The following is a 22,402-nucleotide window of genomic DNA, read 5'->3' on the forward strand; positions in this document are numbered from 1 at the left end:
GTGCCCGGTTGTAGTGATTCTTCCCTTATTTCAGATACAGTAATGTTTGGCACTATATAACTAGGATTCCCTTCATTGTTTTAATTGGTTTTATCACATTGTTGTTGACTTTGACTTTCGGAAATAATAGTAGAATGAGGTAAAGTAGTCAAAATCACATTTGGTAAAGAAGTAAAAGATAAATCCCAAAAATTTTCTTCCATTACCTCATTCTCCCCCTGAAGAGAATTTTTGTAAAAGTAGGATTTATATATTTTCAAAGAAAGAGACATCCATACTCACATAAAATTTTCTTGTTTGGGGATTATAACACTTATATCCCTTTTGATTAGAAGCATACCCTATGAAAACACATTTATTAGCTCGAGGATCAAGTTTGGACTAAGTATTATTGGGTATATAAACAAAAGCTATGTAGCCAAAAACCTTTAAAGGTAAATCCGAGTATATCCTTGATAATGGAAAAATTCTTTTGAAACATTCTAATGGCGTGCTATATTTTAAAACACATGTAGGCATTCTGCTAATCAAATATGAAGCTATTAAAACAGCTTCCCCCCAAAGATATTTTGGAACATTGATTGAAAACATTATGGCACGAGCCAGTTCAAGTAAATGTTTATTTTTTCTTTCAGCAATTCCGTTTTTTTGAGGGGTATCCACACAAGTAGACTGATGATGGATATCATTTTCTTTTAAAAAAACTCCCCAAAATTTCATTAAAATACTCGGGTCCAGTATCGGTGTGAAAAATGCTAATTTTTGCTTGAAACTGAGTTTCAACCATTGTGTAAAAATTCTTTAAAAAAAAAATTCAACCTCAGACTTTTCATTCATCAAATAAACCCAACATAAACGGTTATGATCATTTATAAAAGTAACAAACCATTTTTTCCTATAGATAGTAGTGACTCTTCAAGGTCGTTAAATATCACTATGTATTAAATAAAATGATTCTGAAGAAGTATAAGGTTTTGGCAAAAAAGTAATACTATGACTCTTAGATAAGAAAAAACTTTCATAATATAATGATGAATAATCCAAACCTTTAAATAAATTAGGAAATAAATGTTTAAGATATGGAAAGTTAAGATGTCCTAATCTTAAATGCCAAAACATTATTTGTTCTTAAACAAAGTAAGAACTAACACTATTAAGACCCTGAGCCTTTTTACTACTAGAGAAGTCCCCATCAAAGTAGTAAAGTCCATCTATTATCTTAGCACTGCCAATCTTCTTCCCTGAGCTCTAGTCCAGAAATTCACAGTACGAATTACAGATTATTACACGACAATTAGATTCTTTGGTTAGTTTACTCATAGACAAAAGGTTACAGGTTAGTTTAGGGACATGGAGAATAGATAAAAGATCTATATTCTCAGATAATTTTACCAAACCTTTTCCTAAAATAGATGAGAAATGATAAGTGCTCAAATGTGACACATTTTAACACTTAAGCTAGGGTATTTTAGTCCATTCATATATCTTACTTTCATGTTTTACTAATTATTTGTGTTTTCACCTATTTCAGGTTAATAAAGTTCAAACAGGCTAAAAAGAGCCATTTAGCTCAATTTTAAATCTAAGAAGCAAATCCGGAAAGAAGTCAGAAAATTGCACCAGAGGAACTTCAATCGATCGAAGGAAATCCCGATCAATTGAAGCTGGCTATAATCGATCGAAATGAGGCGGTGCCAGCTCAGCATTGTGGATAAGGCCGAAAAGATATTTTTGAGGGCACATCAACTTCGATCGATTGAAGCTAAGTGTTCGATCAATCGAACATCATTCGATCGATCGAACTGACTGCTGATAAAATGTTGTCTAATTCCCGAGCGCACCGGACTTTACCTAACTTGAGTAGTTGTGAATTTCCTCCATTCATAGGCTGTATTTCTAACTTGGTGCTTACTTAAAGAGGCTTGTAATAGATATATTAAACAATTATTGTAAAAATATCATAGAGAGTTGTTCTTACCAAATATAGAAATAGTTTCTCTTTCTAGAACTAGGGTTTTGGGAAGAAAACAAGGATGAAGATGATGATGCCAACCTCTAAGGTAGCCCTTGAGGGTTCCATGACCACTATAATGAGTGGCTAAATCCTTCTCTTGGGGCTAGAGATAGCCCCTAGGCTTGCTTCCAAAACCTAGCTTTTGTGTATTTTTGGGAATTTTAGTTGTAATTGATGTTTTGACCATGAATAAATGTAGATATTGCGATTTTTACATGATTTGTATGGATTAATGCTTTCAATTGATCATTTAGTTCTATGCATATGTTTATGTATGCTAGAATGAATGTTCATATATTTTCCTTTAGATTTAATGAAATTGATGCATGTCTACATGCGTTGATGTTGTTAATCTAGTGATGGTCAAGGCATGGTGCTTAATTGATTACTCTTGTGGTTTATTTGATGGTTCATACTTATTTCTTGATGGATTATACCACACCCTTAGTTTAATTATCTTAATTTTCATGTCACTAGTTTAGATGTAGTGTAATTGCTCTAATTTCTTAGATAGGTGGACAATCTATTCTTACTGTTTGATGTTCCATACTTATGAGTGCAAGAAGTACATTTCTCTAGATTATTGTGTGTGCACTAATTGTGGTTTAATTGAATGGTTTTTGGTCTTATTTGATAGGTTGTGTTATTCACTAGATTGATTAAACAATATATACTTATTTGCCATCCATTATGCTTTGTTTTCAATTGGTGTCACACACACACATTTTACAATTTGAATTTCCCCATTAATTTACAATTGCTAGTGTTTGTTGAAGTAAAGCTTAGTGGTGAACTCTAAGCCTAAGACCTTTCTCTCATATTACTTTTTCTAAATTCTAGATTTTCATTTAATTGCTTGCTTTAATTGAACTATTAGCTTAATCAAATCAAACCTTCTTTTGATCGTTCAACCTACTAATCCAACATTGATTCCAAAGTACCGTTCATTTCTCTTGGGATGATTCCTACTCACTTTTGTTTCTTTAATAGTTAGTAGTGCTAGTGACATTCTATAAATTCAAACTTGGCCACATTTCACATCACATTGCAATTTGGTTGTCATCATAGACGACAAGAGAAGTGGCACGCCAAGTTTTGGCGCCGTTGCCGGGGATTTGGTAATGCCGTATTTTTTTATTTAATTAGGAATTAGTACTCCTTTGATCTTGTTTTTATTTCATTTTATTTTGTTTATTTATTGTGTTTGTTCTTGATTGGCTAGGTACATTGAGCCAAGGGAAGTGAAGCAAAATGATTCTAAAGTAAGGAAGCAAGCAATGCTAAGCAAAAGCAAAAGCCTAAAAAGCTAAAAAAATAAAAAATAAAAAATAAAAAAAATTACAAAGCAAAACAAGGCAAAATTTGAACATAAATTGAAGTTGCTTAATGACCCTTTGTGAGCTTTTTTAACTCTTTTACTTTGATAAACCGTTGGCCTGTGAGGAGGCAATTTTTTTTCTTGCATATTGTTGAAAGCATGGGAGTATGGAATCAATGTATGTGGAGGTTTGTTGATTGATTTATTGCGGAGGAGAAATGTTTGTTACTTGCTTGTTGTTGTTGTTTTGATTGTGCATGCATGGTTGTAGGTCGTTGAATCCAACCTTGTCCCATGAAATTTGAATCTTGAATCAATTGTTTGTAATTCAAGAGGAAGGGGTAATTCTAATGACTCCATTTCATCAATGGAGGAACATAATAAGGACTATGTTGAAGACCCTGGTCACATCGACCAACAAGGCATTCTTCATCCTAATGTGCATCAACATCATGATAACATTCAAGTACCATTAGGCATGCCTAGACCCTTTATTCCACAACAACAAGGCCAAGTTCAAATAGGAATGCCTCGGCCATTTTTTGTTCTACCTCCACCTCTAATTGTTCAAGCAAATCATAGTGCTCGTGTAGAGCCACCAGTTGTGAATCCTCCCTTTGCTTTAAGAGATCATTATGTGTCAAATGAGTATAATGCACCAACATGCATTCAATTACCTCCATTTAGAGTACATCATTATGAGATTAAACTATAAACAAGTCAAATGCTTCCCAATTACCATGGGCTACCAAGTGAAGAACCTTACAAGCATTTGGATAAGTTTCTTGAAGTGTGATCCACCGTGAAATACACGGACATGCCAGAAGAAGTTTTGAGGTTAAAACTTTTCCCTTTCACCCTTAAAGATAAAGCAAAATACTGGTTTAACAATTTGAGGCCTTTTTCTATAACTTCTTGGGCAGAGATGTAATAAGAGTTCTTAAAAAAGTATTATCCGATGTCAAAGACCAATTTAATGAGAACTTCAATTCGTTAATTCTCACAAGGGAATGGGGAATTGTTTCATGAGGCATGGGAACGATTGAACGATTTGCTTAGGAAATGTCCACACCATGACATCCCTAACTGGCAATTAGTTCAATTCTTCTTTGAAAGTTTGTTGGACAACTATAAAGGTATGGTTGATGCTTCTATTGGTGGTTCTTATCTTGATAGGCATGAAGATAATATATGGCGCTTATATGAAAGTATGAGTGAAAATTCAATGCATAGATCTTTATCATCTAAAAATGGTACAAATGTAGGTCGAAGGAAGAATGTCGGCCTATATTAAGTTGACCATTCTAATGATATAGTCGCCGAAGTGAAGTTCTTATCCCAAAAGTTTGATCAATTTTTGATCAACCAAAATTCGGCCAACCAAGTATCTTCCTCCCCTAATCATACTCATCATCCTTCCAATGAATCATGCATGACTTGTTCTAGTGTTTTACATTCTACTTCCAATTGTCCTCATGAACATGTGCAAAGTGAAGATCATGAACAAGTGAATGCCACTTTTGTTAATCAAGGGAATAATCCCTACGGCACTCATTATAATGCCGGTTGGAGGAATCATCCAAACTTTTCTTGAAAAAGCCAAGGGGAATGCTCAAAGCCTCCCCAAAGTGGTTTCCAAAGCAAGTATGTTTCTTCCCAAATGCAAGGCCAAGGTTCCCAAGGTTATTATTCATCTTACCAAGCATCCCATTGAAACCAATTTTCAAACTCACATTTTCTAAACCAATTATCATATTCTCAAGGAAATTCAAGGAGTCTCCACTACAAGAAAAAGAGTTTTTTACCACAATGGAAAACACTTACTACCACGGTTTTGAACCGTGGTAGTAAGGCATAACTTTCTACCACGGTTTTGCACTGTGGTAGAAAGTGCCCTTTCTACCACGGTGCATAACCGTGGTAGAAAGTCTTCTTTCAACCGTGAAGTCGTTCTTTCAACCATGGTTCTACACTGTGGTAGAAAGTGGTATATAGTTTTTTTTTTTTAAAAAATTAGTGCAACCCCCATGAGGCCTTTTTTTCCCCTGCTACTAGCCTTTCAAGGACTCCAGAAGCAAACACTAAATAAATAAAAAATAACATCATAACCAAAATAACTTACAACTAACCAACAACATCATATATATATAACAAATTTCAAATCATTGTTTTATACAAAAATTAACCATATACAAATTTCTTGCTTCTTATACCATATACCAAAATAAAACAAAAATTCTTACATCTTCTTGCTCTGTTTCAGTCTCTCTCTTCCATTACATATATGCAACTTCCTTATGAGCCATACAAAAAATATAACGGCAACAAAAAAAGTAACGGCAACCGCAATCCTAGCTTTGACCTACAAAGATGAAATAGTTGAAGTCAGATAATGTAAAGCAAGTTGTAAAGTTGTCAAAATTAAACCAAACAAAACAAGTATTACAATAGACTCTTCGTATTAACTATATCTTGGGTTATTGACATCCCGTCACCAAAAGAAATCATTTTAGTAATGCATGACTATAATAGTCCTCCTTCAAATCTTCAATGTAATATATATCATAATCAAATAGAGATGAACCAAAGAAACATTGAGACTAATTAGAATTCTAGTTACATGCACTTAGCTTTGTAATTATATAAGCTAGCTGAAATATCATTAGCTTTTACTATATAATAGTACTTCAAGTTTTCAAATAATATCCCACAATAACAAGATTTGTTATAATTCAAATTAATTTACCTTTAGCCCCATTCCCTACCCCACCCCCACCACACACACATACACCCCCACCACACACACATACACACAAAAGAACATTCATGATAGATAGAGACAATGAAAATAACAACACAATTAATATGCTTGGGGACAAAAACTGAAGTTCACTTTCTTTCTTTTTATTTTACTTTATTTCAAAGGAACTTGCTAGAGATAGGCTTTTGATGGAATTGGCGCGAGAACATGCAGTAACTACAGTAGATGCAAATCAAGATTCTCAAGCCAAGGTAACCTCTTTGTCTGCTGTAGCTGTGGGTGCTGGTCTTGGCTGTTGTCATGGGTGTGGCATTTGCCTTAAGGAAACCATAAGCACCTTACAGTTTTGGTCACATCTTGTCGGCTGCATATGTTCCAGATGTATATGAGTTAGGTAAAAAAGTATATATCCTTGTTCTGTTATTTTATATAGATATTTATGTTATTAAATTAAATTATTTTAATCAGTACCAAATGACCTTCTGTTTTTTCATTTTATTAATGGGAAATTTTTCTGGGTAAATGAACATTGGTCTTCTTTTAGAACTTTCTAAATTTTGTTTGAAGATGCAGTTTTCTGAAGATAGGAATTTCAGAGGGAAATAAAATGAATGTGATGCATATAGTCTCTTATGGATGGTTTGGTGAAGTCCCTAAAGGAAGTTCCTTCGTGTTTACCTAAGTTTGGATTTGTCCGAGTGTGGAAGATAATTTCATATTGCAAATGGTTTTATTCAGCAACTGGAAAATAGAAAAGTTACATCTATGCTATGTTTGGTGTGGGAATTTGTTTTTCTTTTTTGGAAAAAGGAAGAGGAAGAGGAGTGGGGAGAAGCAAGTGGATGAAAAGGAGGGAAAGGAAAAGAATAGGTAGGAGGTCTCCCTTTGAGACCATCATATACTTCCGCCTTAAAGTGGGCAGAAGCCGAGAGGGAAGCATCTCTACTCCTCCTTTTGCATTTTTGCCCTTGTAGATAAACATCTTCTTTAACCATTCAATGGTATAACAGTTAAATTATGCATTACCCATTTCCTTCACACCCAACTAAACAAAATGAATAAAAGTCCTTCATTTTCCTTGAATACCTCATCCATCCTTCCTTCTTCACTTTCCTTCCTTTCAATTTTCATCACACCAATTGTTGTGAGCACGATACCTATTTATTTTATTTTCTATTCATTTATGAATTTTGAAGGAAAATCACATGCAATGAAGTAGCAAAACTCTGTCCATATCTGAGAAGAAAGCATGAAGGAAACAGCCCAAGCCCAAGACGAATCCGAATCCAGAATTACCTTTAAAAAGTAAATGGGTGTTTTAAGATGGATTGTTTCTCGCGTGACTAAAAGTTGATAATTTCTGCGTAAGTGCATGTATGGTTGAAATGATTCTATGCAACAAAAAGATAGAAATCATAGAAGAAAGATATAATTTCCATGCACATATATGCACGTGTATAGTTGATAAAAAAAGTCTCTAATTAAATACTAATAAATTTTAATCATAGGTACGATCAGGCCATTGTCAATAATTAAATATATGTTTCATGTCATGAGAAGAAAATGTTTGATTATTTATAACTTCTTTTCATTATAGGGTTACTCTTCATCAAAATTAGAACACTTTAAATGGCCAACAAAGAATCATAATGATTGGTAGTGCGAATATATGCTTTATTTTTCAAAGTGGTAGTTTCACACCCCACTAGAATTGGTTGAAGGGAAACAAAGTTCCCTAGGTGGCGTATATCCTATGTACCATTAGTTATTTCTTTTAAGTTCAAATGCACATAAAATAAGCACCTTTTTTTCTAAAAGTATAGAAGAATAGTTGATGTTTCACCTTAATTTAACCAAATAAAGTTCAAAAAAAATGAAAGGGATTCATCAGCATTAGCCAATCATAAAAGTGTTGTCGGCTAGAATGACTGAGAAAATTTCCCTTAAAACTCTATTCCTAGGAAAAATATTTCACTGCTCTTGAACTAGATATGATAGTTGACAATAAATGGGCATCCTAGTTAGTAAAGTTATGGAAAAAGCAGCTATATTATTTTGCATGATTAGTAGCCAATTCCCTGGAGTTTACCTGGTTGTGTTTCTATCATCATCCTTTAAAGTGCACAAATTAGGTACTTTAGGATTGAATTTTTATATTTATGAGTTTTATCTATTTTTGTTGGCACTTTTATCTATTTTTTTTTTTTAATTTTATTTAAATAGCTCCAATTGTTGATCTTTGTGGCATAAATCCAAATTGATTGTTGAAACTATAATTTCACACCTTAGTTTTTTTGGTTACCAAAAGAAGGGGTGAATGTTAGGTGTTGCAAGGTCATACAAGCATTGAAAATCTAGGGGCAAACCTATCTCTACTTTCAGATGCAACTAATTGGTTATATCAAACCTGTCTTTTTTTCTTTCTTTTTCCCCTTGGACATCCATGGAATTTCTAGATTTGTGATTTAGGTACTTTTGTAAACCTAATTTGATTCTTATTAGGTCTTCTAGTTCATGGGTTTTTCAGTTTTTTGTTGTTTGGAATCCATATTGTTCACAAGTATTGGCAAGGGACTTGAGGACTTGGGACTGGTTTGGACCTTGCAATTCAGCAAAATCAATGATGGGCAACTTGAGATTAAGCTGAGACTGGTACGGTTTTCCTTTGAATGAAAACCTCCACCTCCAGCTCCATATAAGAGGACACAACCTACCTTGGAAGCTAAAGCAGAAAACTACAAAAGAAGTGAAGAGGAAGGTGTATCTGTGAGAAGTGGACACAATCAAGAAGCACTACTCAAAAAAGCATGGTGAGAAGAAGTACAAGTGTGAGAAGTGTTCAAAGAGATATGCGGTTCAATTTGACTGGAAAGCCCATTCTAAAACATATGGTACTAGAGAATACAGATGTGACTATAGCACTCTTTTTTAAAGGTAATTAATCCACCCCATTTTTTCTTACATCAATCATATGCATATAATATGAATAACAACTAATACATAAAAAAAATTTAAGTTGTCAACTTGCATTAACTCCTTAAACAACATATCAACAACTTCTCCTCCACAACAATCAATCAAAACCTCCACATACGTTGATCCCATACTTCCATGCTTTCAACATTTTAAAACAAGAAATAAAAATGGCCTCCACAAGGGCCGATGTACGAGTAAGGTAATAAAGTTCAAGATACACCACAAAATTGGTCACTTAAAGGCAAGTGACCCCCCTGAGTATAAGTATAAGAAGCATTAAAAATGTGCAATCATAAAAGAATTTTATCAAACATAAAGACCATATAACTTACAAATTTTGATGTACTTGATTGGCCATGTAATCCACGCTCCCGTTGTTGTCTTTTCCCAGCCCCTTTGGAAGACTACATTTCAAGTACATGAAAATCAATTAAAGAAAATATAACACTAAAATACACCCTAAGTGGAGATAGTTAAATGAAAAAACTCAAAAATAAGGGGCATTATAAACAAATACACACAAATTCAAGATCACAAAACATCATTAAAACTTCTTTGCATGATCATATGAGAAGTCCACAGAGAATCCATGGAATGGGAAGCCATTTCAACACCACTGGTTTGGATTGAATTGTAATTGGGAAAGCTTTGAGCTGAAAGGGTTTCAACACCACTAGGGTGGATCATATATTAATGAATAATTATGCTTTAATGCTTAGTGTTTTACACTTTTTAGTTTTTATATTACCTATCATCTAATTTTTATTTTTATATCCATGAAATAAGGGAAAGGGGTGGGCCTCCATCAGAAAAGATATATATATATATATATATATATATATATATATATATATATATATTTCCTTATAAATATATGAACAAACCACTTTTTTATTGGGCACTGGAATTAAATCGATCTATCTTGTTATTAGCTGAAATGGGATAACACAAGTGGAAAAAAAAAACAAAAAAATGGGATAACGCTAGTAAACCAAGATTATTGCTCCTTTTACTATTGTTTTTTTTTTAATTGATTGGAGTATCTGAAGCACCAAAAATTAGAAGGAAACCCAAAAATCTGTTTGAAATAGGTTTTCCAAAAAAAACGTACTTCCCTTTGAAAATTCATAAAAGAATAAATTCTCAAACAATTTGCATGAAACCAAAGTCCATTGGAAGCTTAACATTATATTTTTCTTCTATCAATTTAAATCAATAAATTTTCTTACCGATTAAATCAGGTTTGAAGGAAAAGATAGGAAAAATTCTGCTCACAAAACAGTTTTGACAGCATGTTAACATCAACTTCGAAAATCCATAGTAATTTCAAAATGCAATCAATTTGAGCCAAAAAAAAAAAAAAAAAGCCTGTAAACTCATTAATAATTGTACTATCATATCCAAATTTAATTTAAAATATTACAATTCTAAGTATAGATATTTCAGTTCTAAAATTAGTATGTGTGGTTCCATTTTCCAACACAACTCTTCACTTAAATTCTAACAATTCTTCAGCTAATTGAATTAAGATAATGTAAAGCAAGTTGTAAAGTTGCTAGAATTAAACCAAGCAAAGCAAGCATCATTATAATAAAGGTGCATTGAAAAATGAATCAGAATAGAAGTGGTTGTGGATTAAATATTTTACCTTCGAGTGTCATGGTGTTGTTCTGCTCCTAAGTTCCTAACAAATTGTTGGTCATGGATCCTGTCAGAAAAATATTTCAAAAATGTAATGCTAACAAATATAAAATATTCACATTGTATGTTAATATTGACTGCTTTGCCAAAAAAAAAAAAAAAAATTAAAACAAAACCCATACAACAAGTTAGCAGTTGCAAGAAAGGGGCTTGAGAGTTGAGAGACAGAGGGCCAGCGGCTAAAGCTTATGAATGGCAAACCCGAAGTGGAACGGCAAACTCGAACTGGAACAGCCGGCAACGGAAACTGAAGGATATGTTTTAATTTTTTAAACAATCTGAAATGATATGCCGATATGGGTTTTGATATAGGTAATAGGTTTTGAAATTTTGATTCTTGCAAATAGATAGATAAACGGAATTATATGGGTTTTCAACGTCTAATTCTTGTAAATTTTGTGGTTTGCAGTTGCGCAGAGAGAGAAAGAGGGCAAGTTCAGAATCGAGAACGAGAATAGAGATGGAGGCGATTGGGGAGGCTGAAATGATTTGCCCTAAAAATATTTATATTGAATAATTGAAGAAATAACTTACCTAAATAAGGGCCTTCAGCTTGTTTCAACCCAAATTTACCAGTTAATCTTTCAAATCCTGCAAAAAATTTCACTAAATAGGATTTAGTTTGCAAAACAAGAATTACAGACACATGATTAATTGATTTAGAAAAGAAAAAAATTAAAACAAAACCCATACATACAAGTTAGCAGTTGCAGAGAGAGGGGTTTGAGAGTTGAGAGAAAGAGGGCCAGCGGTTGAAGCTTGCGAACGGTGAACCTGAACTGGAATAGCGGGCGATGGAAATTGAAGGATATGGGTTTTGATTTTTTGAACAATCTGAAATGATATGCCGATATAGGTTCTGATTCTTATAGATTTTGTAGTTTGCAGTTGCAGAGACAGAGAAAGGGCAAGTTCAGAGTTGGGAACGAGAATAGATATAGAGGTGATTTGGGAGGCTGATCTGATTCTTATAGATTTTGTAGTTTGCAGTTATAGAGGCAGAGAGAGGGCAAGTCCAGAGTTGAGAACGAGAATAAAGATAGAGGCAATTTGGGAGGCTGATCTGATTCTTGTAAATTTTGTAGTTTGCAGTCGCAGAGACAGAGAGAGGGCAAGTTTAGAGTTGAGAACGAGAATAGAGATGGAGGCGATTTAGGAGGCTGAAATGATTTGCCCGTATGTGGTCTGTCCGTGTGTGTGTGGGGTCTGAAATGATTTGCCCTAAAATTTTAAGGTAAGTAGCGGGAATAAGACCCGCGTAAAGCCTTGCACTAAATTCACTTTCTACCATGGTGCTTGAACCGTGGTAGAATAACTTACTACCACGGTTTTCCATTAATCGTGGTATAAATAGCAGGTCTAAATTTGTGTTAAATTAATTCACTTTTTTTACCAATAAATTCACTTTCTACCGCGGTTCTTTTATAACCGTGCTAGAAAATACAATTACTACCACGGTTTTCCCTTAACCATGGTAGAAGGTGTCTTTTACCACGGTTATTTTAAAACTGTGGTAAAAGGGCGTTCTAAAAAACTGTTTTTCTTTTAGTGCCCGCATTTGAAGAGAAAGTTTTATCCGCTTTGGGTACTTTGTAGGCAAATACCCAATTGCTTTATTCTCATTCCCAATCGATTGCAAAGCTAGAAACCCAAGTTGGGCAAATAGCTAGTACATTGAATGCTAGAGAAAAAGGGAAAATGCCTTTGAATCCACCACCAAAACAACAATTTGTTGTAGAGACTAATTCCTCTTCGGAAGGTCATACACTTGAACATGTGAATGTGGTGACCTCTTTGAGAAGTAGAAGAGTTTTTGACAATCAAGGTGGTGTTCCCAATAAAGAGAGTGAACCGGTGCAACCCAAAGTTGACACCCATCCCATCTCACATCATATTCCTCCTTCATTGCATGTTAATGAATCTAATGTTGAAAATGTTGCAAATAATGATTTTGAAAAAGTTTTCGAGCCTAAAGCTCCGTTTCTGGAAGCTTCAAAAGCATCCATCTCTCTTGAAAAGCAACAAAACAAGGCTAATGAAATCATTGATGTATTTAGGCAAGTTAAAATCAATCTTCCTCTCTTATATTCAATTCGACAAATTCCGATTTATGCCAAAATTTTGAAAGATCTTTGTACTCTTAAGAGGAAAAACAAGAGCCAAGCACCTAGAAAAGTTGTTTTAACCAAGCAAGTAAGCTCAATCTTACAACACAACACCCTCTTAAAATTCAAAGACCCCGATTCATCGACTACTTCATGCACTATTGGTGATCATCTTATTAATTGGGCTCTTTTTGATTTAGGAGCGAGTGTGAATCTTCTCTCTTACTCGGTTTATGTTCAATTAGGCTTAGGTGATTTAAAACCGATATCAATAGTTTTGTAACTAGCCGACCGATCCATTAAGAAGCCCCAGGGTATCATTGAAGATGTATTGATTAAAATTGACAAGTTCTTCTTACCGATTGATTTCGTTGTCGTTGACACAGAATCGATCCCAAATTCTAAAAGCCAAATTCCTGTTATCCTTGGCCGTCCCTTATTGGCTACCGGTAATGCCAACATCAATTGTAAGATGGGGATAATGAAGATTTCATTTAGTCACATGAAAGTGAAGTTGAATATTTTTAATCCAACCCTTAATTCTATGGACAAACATGAAGAGATATGTGTTGTTGAAAAATGTTTTGAGAATGAACTTGACAAAAATGAGTCTTTGCTTGGTGTTAAAACTTCAAATGATTTCTTTTCCAAAAAAGTTTCAAATGAAAGAGTTTTTAAGTCTAATTTTGCACGAGCATGGAAGCCAAAATGTTTTATTGATCAAGGGCCATCAATTTCACTTAAACCAAATCCAACAAGTTCCTTAGGGAATAGTTTGTTGGGTGGGATTCAAAGTTCCATTCACCCCGTTAAGGAGGGGATGCATACTAAGATTTTTGATCCGGGCTAAAAGAGCCCAACGTCTTGCTAGAGACGTTAAAGACTAGTGCTTTGTAGGGTTTGCTAACGTATTCCTCCCTCATTTCTTGTTTTGATATTTTCTGCGTCGTCTAGATATGAGTCGAATTGAAAAATCTAGTTGCTGAGCAGTTCCTTGTATTTTCTACACTTCCAGTGAAGCTTCGATTGATCGAAGTCAAGTTCAATTGATCGAAATTCCACTTCGATCGATCAAAGTCCTTGAATCTGTGACTTTTCACCTTCCATCTCAATCGATCGAAATACATTTGGATCGATCAAAGCTCATCTAAATCGATCAAAATACATTTGGATCGATCGAAGAAAGTGTTCAATCGATCGAAAATCCTTCGATCGATCGAAATTGCGTCTTTTGAATTTTCGAAAAATGCTTTGGCCGTTCAATTTCCACCCTAAGCCCTAATTTTTATTTTATTTTCCTTTTCCCTTTTCTTTTTCTTTTTCTTTTTCTTTTCTTTCTTTCTTTCTCTCTCTTCCTCCATCTCTCTCTCTCTCTTTATTTTCTCCCTCTCTCGGCAAACTCTCTCTCTTTCCCCGATTTCTCTATCTCTCCCTTCCTCTCAAACTCAATCTCTCTATCTCCCACCGGTGAAACCACCACCACTCCAACCTCCTTCTTATTTCTTCCATCCGACAAACCCAAGGAAGCACAAACCTCGCCGCCATTTTTTTCATCATTTTTGGCGAGATTCTTGGCCAAGGGGCTGAGTTCTCCCATCTTTTTCACTCAATCTCTCTCGGGTAACCTTATTTTCATCATCTTCGGCCGATTTAGGCCAAGGAGAGTTTGTCTTTAGCTCCGGCAAGCTTCTGAAATTTCCGGCGAGACTTCTGCGAGTCTCTGGTCATGTTCTCTGGAACACCTCCGTTTTGATCTGAATCCTTCGTTTCAATCTCCTCTTCTCTCTCTTGGATCGGGTAACTTCAATTTCATTATCTTTTATTTTAATTTTTTTGTTTTCTTTTTTTTTTTTTTTTTGTTTTGTATTTTCCATTGTTATTGTCATTTGTATATATGCTTGTAATTAAAAAAAAAAAAAAAAAAAAAAAAAAAAAAATTAAAAACAAATAAAAATTGAAAAATCAAAAAAAAAAAAAAAATATAAATAATGAAGAAGTGTTAAAAAAAAAAAAAATGGAACAATGACCTATGGATTGTGACTATTGAATATAGTGAATTTGGTTGAATGGAGGATGGGCAAAATCTGAAGTATGGTTATGAATTGTAGTTTAGAAGGAGAATAGGCATTTTTATCATGGATATATGTGCTTGTGGGTAGTGTCCCTTATTGAATTATTTGAATGAAGTTGTTTTGAATTCCATATGCTTATTGATTTTGATTGAATGATGAAATACATATGTGTTTCTTGTGTTTGAAAATTGTGGAAATGACCATTTTTAAAGGAAAATCATGCTGAACTTTTTAAAAATTGGATTTGAGTTTTGATATTTCATTCCAAAAGGCATGTGGGTTATTTTTGAAATTTGAAATGCAATTTGGAAAGAGTTTAGAGGTTAAGATGTTGATTTGAGTTGAAAGAAGGAAAATTTTCAAATCTTTGGAAAATTATTTTGAAATTTTAAGTTGAGATAAAATGCGAAGTTCTTGGTTCTTGGATTGTCATGACTTTATCAAAGTGGTATGTTGATTTTAATTTGAATTGAAAATGGACACTTTTTGAACTTGAAATTTTTTTGAAAATTTTAAAGTTGCAATGGCTTTATAGTTTGAATACTTGTGAGCATGATTCCTGACTTGTTTCATTTTGTTTGTATTGAGTATGCAATGCATGGATATGGTTTGATTCTAAATTGTTCTAAATGCATGACTTGATTTGAAATTTGTGCTTTTGAACTTGAAAATGCGAAGTCATGTTTAAATTGCATAAATGAGTTTCAAATGGAACTTTCTTGAAAGTTTTGATCTTAAATTGACTTATACTCATGATTCAAGTGCATTGTTTTGGTAAAATGACCCTTGAATGTTTCAAATGCTTTGTGATCACACTTGTTAGGTTTTAAATGATTAAAAAGGAAATTTTTGAACTTTGTTTTAAAAATGAGAAATTGAGTTGCATGATTCTTGTCATAAGCTTTTATATAATGTAATTGAATGTTTTGATTCCAAAGTCTTCAAAAATTCTAATTTTGCCCCAAAAGTGTCGAGGAATTCCAAAGTTGACCAAAATGCCCTTGTTTGGGTTGAACCTTGTTCCATTTGATTTCTTTCCATCCAATTGCATGTGCTAAGTGCCTTTAAACTTGTTTGTGATAAAAATCTTAATTCTTGCCATGCTAGGGCATAAGTTTGATATTTTCTGACCTTCTTTATCATGATTTTGATCTTCTCGTGCAAAATGAGATACTTTGTCATTCCAACCCAACTTTTTGAAGTTAAATGATTTCACTGTTACTTATTGACCTTGAAACTTGTCAAATGTGTTCCTATTTGAATAATTGTGTGCACTTTGGAATAAATGCACATTGTTGCTTGTATATACACCATTTTGCACATAATTTTGTCACATTGATGGTTTTGAGAGTTTATGTACATATTTTGAACATGTCTTTTTGGAATTAATCTTTGAATAAGTTTGGGGGTAGGAAATGGGTGTTTGTAGTTCAAAATACATGTTTGGGATGTCATTTATGTTCTTTGGCCTTAGTATCACTTTTTGAGCTTAAATTGAATTCTGAAATGCAATTTGACATGAGTTTGAGGATATGTTTGCTCTGTCATGGAAATTATCTGTTAAAATGCCATTTGCTTGATATCATCCACTTGTGATCCATTTCTTGAAAGCCAAGTAAGGGCTTATGATCGAGGTTCTTTCCGGCTCTGATTTTGATCCCACAATGGTAAGCTTCTTGTATTTTCAGTTTTTGACCATTCTATGCTTCATTTAAGCTTTAAAGGGGGTCGCGAGCCATAAACGATCATTTTTTTGTTTATCTATTGCTTAGAGGGGGTCACATGTTATGAGTGATCATAGGATGTTGATTTTGTTGCATTGGAATACGGGATATTTCTCTATCTAGAGTTTGTTGATATATGTGCATCATTTAAATATGTGCCATCTAGTTGTATGCCATGTCTAGGATTCATTCTTTAACTTGTCTGTCATAACATACTTTAGATTGAAGTGTTTTGCAACTATGCATTCCACTTAGTCTTTATTACATGATATGCATGCTTCTTAAGTCCTAGGTTGACATTTGCTATGATTATATGCTCTATGTTATCCTGTTTGCTCCATTTGATCTTCACTATTGCACTTGTAGACATTCTTGCTTAGGAACTGATACGATGTCATCATATGGTCTACTTGTCTTATCATTGCAGCATCTATTTATGTTTAGGTTTGTGAATGCACGTTGCATCATTTATGCATAGTACAGCCTATGCTTACCCTATTGATCACATTGTTGCTCAGAATGTTCCAAATGTGACTGTTCTACCCTCTATATCCTTATTGCATATCTGAGATTGCTTATTGTGCTTTGATCTATTCTGTCTAGCTGAGGCATGTTGAATGATAATTTTGAAGCCTTCTTAATCATTTCTTACACAAGCATGATCCTATTTATTTATTCTCTGTTATTAGTTGATTTAGGCATGCTTTGTGTTTTCTTATCAATTGTTTACCTGATCCTATACTTGTGCATTGATTTATTCTTGTTGCTTTTGCAAATGCAGCGTAGATAAAAGACTCTTGCTACACAGAGCTCCATAACCTCCACCACCTCCTCCTTTAGAGGCAAAGTCTTCTTCTTCGTCTTCCTCTTCTGCATCTACAGCATCCCATTCCGAGCCATCTTCTATGGAGGCCGAGCATCCTATTGTCAGAGAGGTACCAACTATTTCTTAATCTAGTCGAAAACTAGAGCCAGAGTATAGATTCGACTGTGATTTATTTTCACACTTGGATCAGACCATGTGGTCCTATGATGAGCTTGTTCAGAGGGGCATTGACGCCATCATAACACCGGTAGAGACAGTCGTCTATCCCTGGTTGGTTGCACTATTCTACCAGTACCTCCGGATGGATACGGATGACAGACTTCTGTTGCATACCACCATTAACGGTCAAGAGATCGATATTTCACTCCTGACCATAGTTGTCACCTGTCGATGCCCCCATTCATCTCCACTACCTGCTGATTCTCAGGATCCATTATATCATAGTGCACCACCTTTTCCCTCTGAGCTGACTATGGTAGCTACTCTATCTCCACATGTTCCCTTTGAGGGCAACACCTTTGCAGACCGGGTTGACATTGATCCCCAGTATTGGTTCATGGATTCGGTGTTGTACCTCAATGCCTTTCCATCAGGCCATGGTACTCAGAGGACAGAGGGGATTTTTCAGGCTCTATACTGTTTAAGCTATGGTTATTGGATTTCTGTTCCTACACTTATTTGGGAGCTCTTTCACAAGTTCTAGAAGAATCTGCATCATACATGCAATTCTAGAGCTGCAGCTTAGCCTTTACCTTATGGCCACTTGATTACTCAGTTACTCAATGACCAGGATTATCAATTTGACCCGAATAAGATCCCAGAGACTGATGCAGAGAGAGATAAGAGAGTCTATGACTAGGCCAGATGGACAAAGACCTATAATTCTTGTGTTAAAAATAGAAAGAACAGGGGTATAAAAGGACAGAATACGCAGCAGAGAGTGGCAGATGAGGCAGCTATAGAGGATACAGCTGATAGATCTCCTCCTAGACAAAGGCGTCGCACTACCACTATAGCCACTACCTCATAGCCAGATGTACCTACTGCATCTCAGCTGGATGACCCCTCTCTTGTCCCTCCCACCGAGCCGATAGCATAGACCAACATTCGATCCCGATATGTCAGCACTGATTCTAGCTACAAATCCGACGTCCTTCAGCTGCACACAAACTTCATTTCATTCAGAGCTGATATGATCGAGCATCATAAGGATATCATGAGCCAGCATGATGACCTGGTGAGGAGACATAATGATTTATTGAGGCGGCACAATGACTTGAGGGCAGATGTAGCTGAGGTGAGGCATGAGCTTGAAGCATTGCGGGCTAACCTTACCACTTCTCTCACTCGACACAGTCATGAGATGTTTGATATGCTACAGCACATTGCTGATATGATGGCATTGGATGCTGCTCCCTGATTCCACCATTTTCTCTCTCTATTATTCATTATCTGCTCTGATTCACTAACTTTTTGATACTCTGATATTATTGGGATATTTTTGCACTCTCTTGACACTTACACTGGTTTTGGATATTATTTTTGCGTTTCATTGATATACATTGATTTTTGGATTTACTTGCTATATATGGATTTTTGAGACTTTGATTTCAGTTTTGGATATTCTGAGCTTTACATTGCTAGATGCCATGATTTTTGACCAGTTTTCAGTTTCACCTCTCATTTATATCATTGATACATGTGCTTTGATAGTTGTTAGTGTGATCATTTCAAACAGGTTTTCAAAATTTAAGTTTAGAGGTATGCCTTCCAAAGCTAAACTTCTTTGTCGGCTCCCTTTTGTTTCACCCTATTAATATATTCTTTCTATTATCTATTGCTGCTTTGCACATTGAGGATAATGCACAGATTAAGTTTAGGGGTGTGTTAGCATATTTTACATGTCGCAATTAGTTTCTATGCATATGATATGATTTGAGAGTCTTGAGCCATGATTTTGATCTTTTGAGGACCATGATACTTAGAATTTAAAAATTGCTTGACTTGAGAGTCCAATACTTCTTGTATATTTTGTGAATGCCATTTAGGAGTAAATTTTTTGAAAGATTGATATCTTACTTGTATTTGTGGTCCACATCATCCTGATATTATGATTATTTTGAGATTCACTCTAGGATTCTACACTAGCACAGGCGCACATTAGTATTCATTTGTGGGGTACATGCTTTATTGACTATTGATTTAGTTATATCCCAATTGAACTAGTAGTGCATTGAAAGCTTTCATTCCTGATAAAGATAGATAACAAACCCTTTTTACTAAGTAGCCGGGATTCTAGCCTTATCAAGCACTGAATATCTCACGCCGAAAGGTGGTAGGCCCAAACTGTAGGTTAAAAAAAAAAAAAATTACAAAAGCAAATAAAAAAAAGTGAGGACTTCTTCCAAAAGGTGAGAAGTGGGAAATGATTAGATGGAGGTCATTTTGATTTGTAGCCTAGTTGATTTGAGTTTTTAAGTCTTTAGGGGTGTTTAAACACCTAATGCCCTAAAGCCGTCTAGTTTGGGAGTCATTGACCTAACGTTCGACTTCATAGATTGCTAAAAAGCTTAATAGATTAACACATTACACCATGCTTCCATCTTTGATCCTCTAAGATAGTTAAAAAAAATTCTAGTGAAAAGAATAAGTGCACCTAGATGAATAAAGCTTTAATAAAAGGTCAATTCTTTGTCTTGATGATCGGTACTAGATTTGTATGCTAGTTTGAGGCCAGATGTGATTATTTCTTTGGTTGGCTTAGATTGCAACATATTTGATGCCAATTCACTTAAAAAGGATTCTAGAGTTGTTTTTATTCGCATGATTATTGTCTTGACGTGTGGAGGACCATATTTGCTTGCTTGATGTTGAGATTTTGGGAGATTACTTGGAAAGGGTTGAAAAATTGCATATTTGAGGTAGTTTTCTCCTAATGCTTGTTTTGTATATTGGTGCCTCTTTAGTGAGAAATAGCTCAATATTTGTGGGTATCATTTCTGGAAACCTTCACGGGACTTCACTCGTCCACTAGGGGTAACCTAGGGGTTTAAAAGGCTTATTGCATACGTTAAATACATCGTGTTCCTTACGAAAGTGGCGCTATCATTTTATTGATTTCTAGTTCATAGTTGTATAGATGTTTATTTCTTTCTTTTCTTTGTAGTTCATTGCTAAGGACTAGCAATATCTAAGTTTGGGGGTGCGATAAGTGCTCAAATGTGATGCATTTTAACACCTAAGCTAGGGTATTTTAGTTCATTCATCTATCTTACTTTCATGTTTTAGTATTTATTTGTGTTTTTGCCTATTTCAGGTTTATAAAGTTCAAACAGGCTAAAAAGAGCCATTTAGCTCAATTTTGGAGCTAAGGAGCAAATCCAGAAAGAAGTCAGAAAATTACACCAGAGGAACTTCGATCAATCGAAGGAAATCCCGATCGATCGAAGCTGGCTATAATCAATCAAAATGAGGCGGTGCCAGCTCAGCATTGTGGATAAAGCCCGGAAGATATTTTTGAGGACACGTCAGCTTCGATCGATCGAAGATAAGTGTTTGATCGATCGAACTGACTGCTGGCAGTGTGTTGTCTAATTCCCGAGCATGCAGGACTCTATCTAACTTGAGTAGCTGCGAATTTCCTCCAATCATAGGCTATATTTCTGACTTGGTGCCTACTCAAAGAGGCTTGTAATAGATATATTGAATAATTATTGTAAAAATATCATAGAGAGTTGTTCTTACCAAATATAGAAATAGTTTATCTCTCTAGAACTAGGGTTTTGGGAAGAAAGTAAGGATGAAGATGATGATCCCAACCTCCAAGCTATCCCTTAAAGGTTCCACGACTAGTATAATGAGTGGCTAAATCCTTCCCTTGGGGCTAGAGATAGCCCTTAGGCTTGCTTCTTAAACCTAGCTTTTGTGTATTTTGGCGGATTTTAGTTGTAATTGATGTTTTGACCATGAATAAATATAGATCTTGTGATTTTTACATAATTTGCATGGATTAATGCTTTCAATTGACCATTTACTTCTATCTATATGTCTATGCATGCGAGAATGAATGTTCATATATTTTCCTCTAGATTAATGAAATTGATGCATGTCTATGTGTGTTGATGTTGTTAATCTAGTGATGGTCAAGGCATGGTGATTAATTGATTACTCTTGTGGTTTATTTGATAGTTCATACTTATTTCTTGATGGATTGTACCACTCCCTTGGTTTAATTAGCTTAATTTTCATGTCACTAGTTTAGATGTAGTGTAATTGCTCTAATTTCTTAGATAGGTGGGCAATCTATTCTTGTTGTTTAATGTTCCATACTTATGAGTGCAAGAAGTACATTTCTTTAGATTATTGTGTGTGCACTAATTGTGGTTTAATTGAATGGTTTTTAGTCTCATTTGATAGGTTGTGTTATTTACTAGATTGACTAGACAATTTATACTTATTTGCCATCCATTATGCTTTGTTTTCAATTAGTGTCACACACACACATTTTACAACTTGAATTTTTCCATTAATTTAGAATTGCTAGTGTTTGGTGAAGCAAAGCTTAATGGTGAACTCTAAGCCCCAAGACCGTTCTCCCATATTACTTTCTCAAAATTCTAGATTGTCATTTAATTGTTTGCTTTAATTGAACCATTAACTTAATCAAATCAAACCCTCTTTTGATCATTCGATCTACTAATCCAACATTGATTCCAAAGTAGCGTTCATTTTCCTTGGGACGATCTCTACTCACTCTTGCTTATTTAATAGTTAGTAGTGGTAGTAACATTCTATAAATTCAAATTTGACCATATTTCACATCACATTGTAATTTGGTTATCATCATAGACGACAAGAGAGGTGGCACACCAAGAAACTACCATCTGCAATTTTAATTTTTTCAAG

General features: G+C 34.7%; 2 long non-coding RNA genes and 1 pseudogene across 2 annotated transcripts; 1 reads left to right on the plus strand and 2 right to left on the minus strand.

Moving 5' to 3' along the window:
* Window positions 1-4,313: 4,313 nt before the first annotated feature.
* LOC132305761 (small nucleolar RNA R71) lies at window positions 4,314-4,412 on the minus strand (annotated as a pseudogene).
* Window positions 4,413-5,457: 1,045 nt separating this feature from the next.
* Window positions 5,458-11,952, minus strand: LOC132303625 (uncharacterized). Its single transcript, XR_009481300.1, has 5 exons — window positions 11,468-11,952; window positions 11,305-11,376; window positions 10,718-10,777; window positions 9,402-9,473; window positions 5,458-5,694 (listed from the first exon to the last, which is right to left on the minus strand). It is a non-coding gene; the product is annotated as an uncharacterized LOC132303625 (long non-coding RNA).
* Window positions 11,953-14,146: 2,194 nt separating this feature from the next.
* Window positions 14,147-21,496, plus strand: LOC132303626 (uncharacterized). Its single transcript, XR_009481301.1, has 3 exons — window positions 14,147-14,672; window positions 17,453-17,606; window positions 20,814-21,496. It is a non-coding gene; the product is annotated as an uncharacterized LOC132303626 (long non-coding RNA).
* Window positions 21,497-22,402: the final 906 nt, after the last annotated feature.

The sequence above is a fragment of the Cornus florida genome, unplaced genomic scaffold, assembly GCF_030987335.1.
Source record: "Cornus florida cultivar Cherokee Brave unplaced genomic scaffold, ASM3098733v1 CherokeeBrave_3.0.0_Hap2_Chr04, whole genome shotgun sequence".
Taxonomy (NCBI): domain Eukaryota; kingdom Viridiplantae; phylum Streptophyta; class Magnoliopsida; order Cornales; family Cornaceae; genus Cornus; species Cornus florida.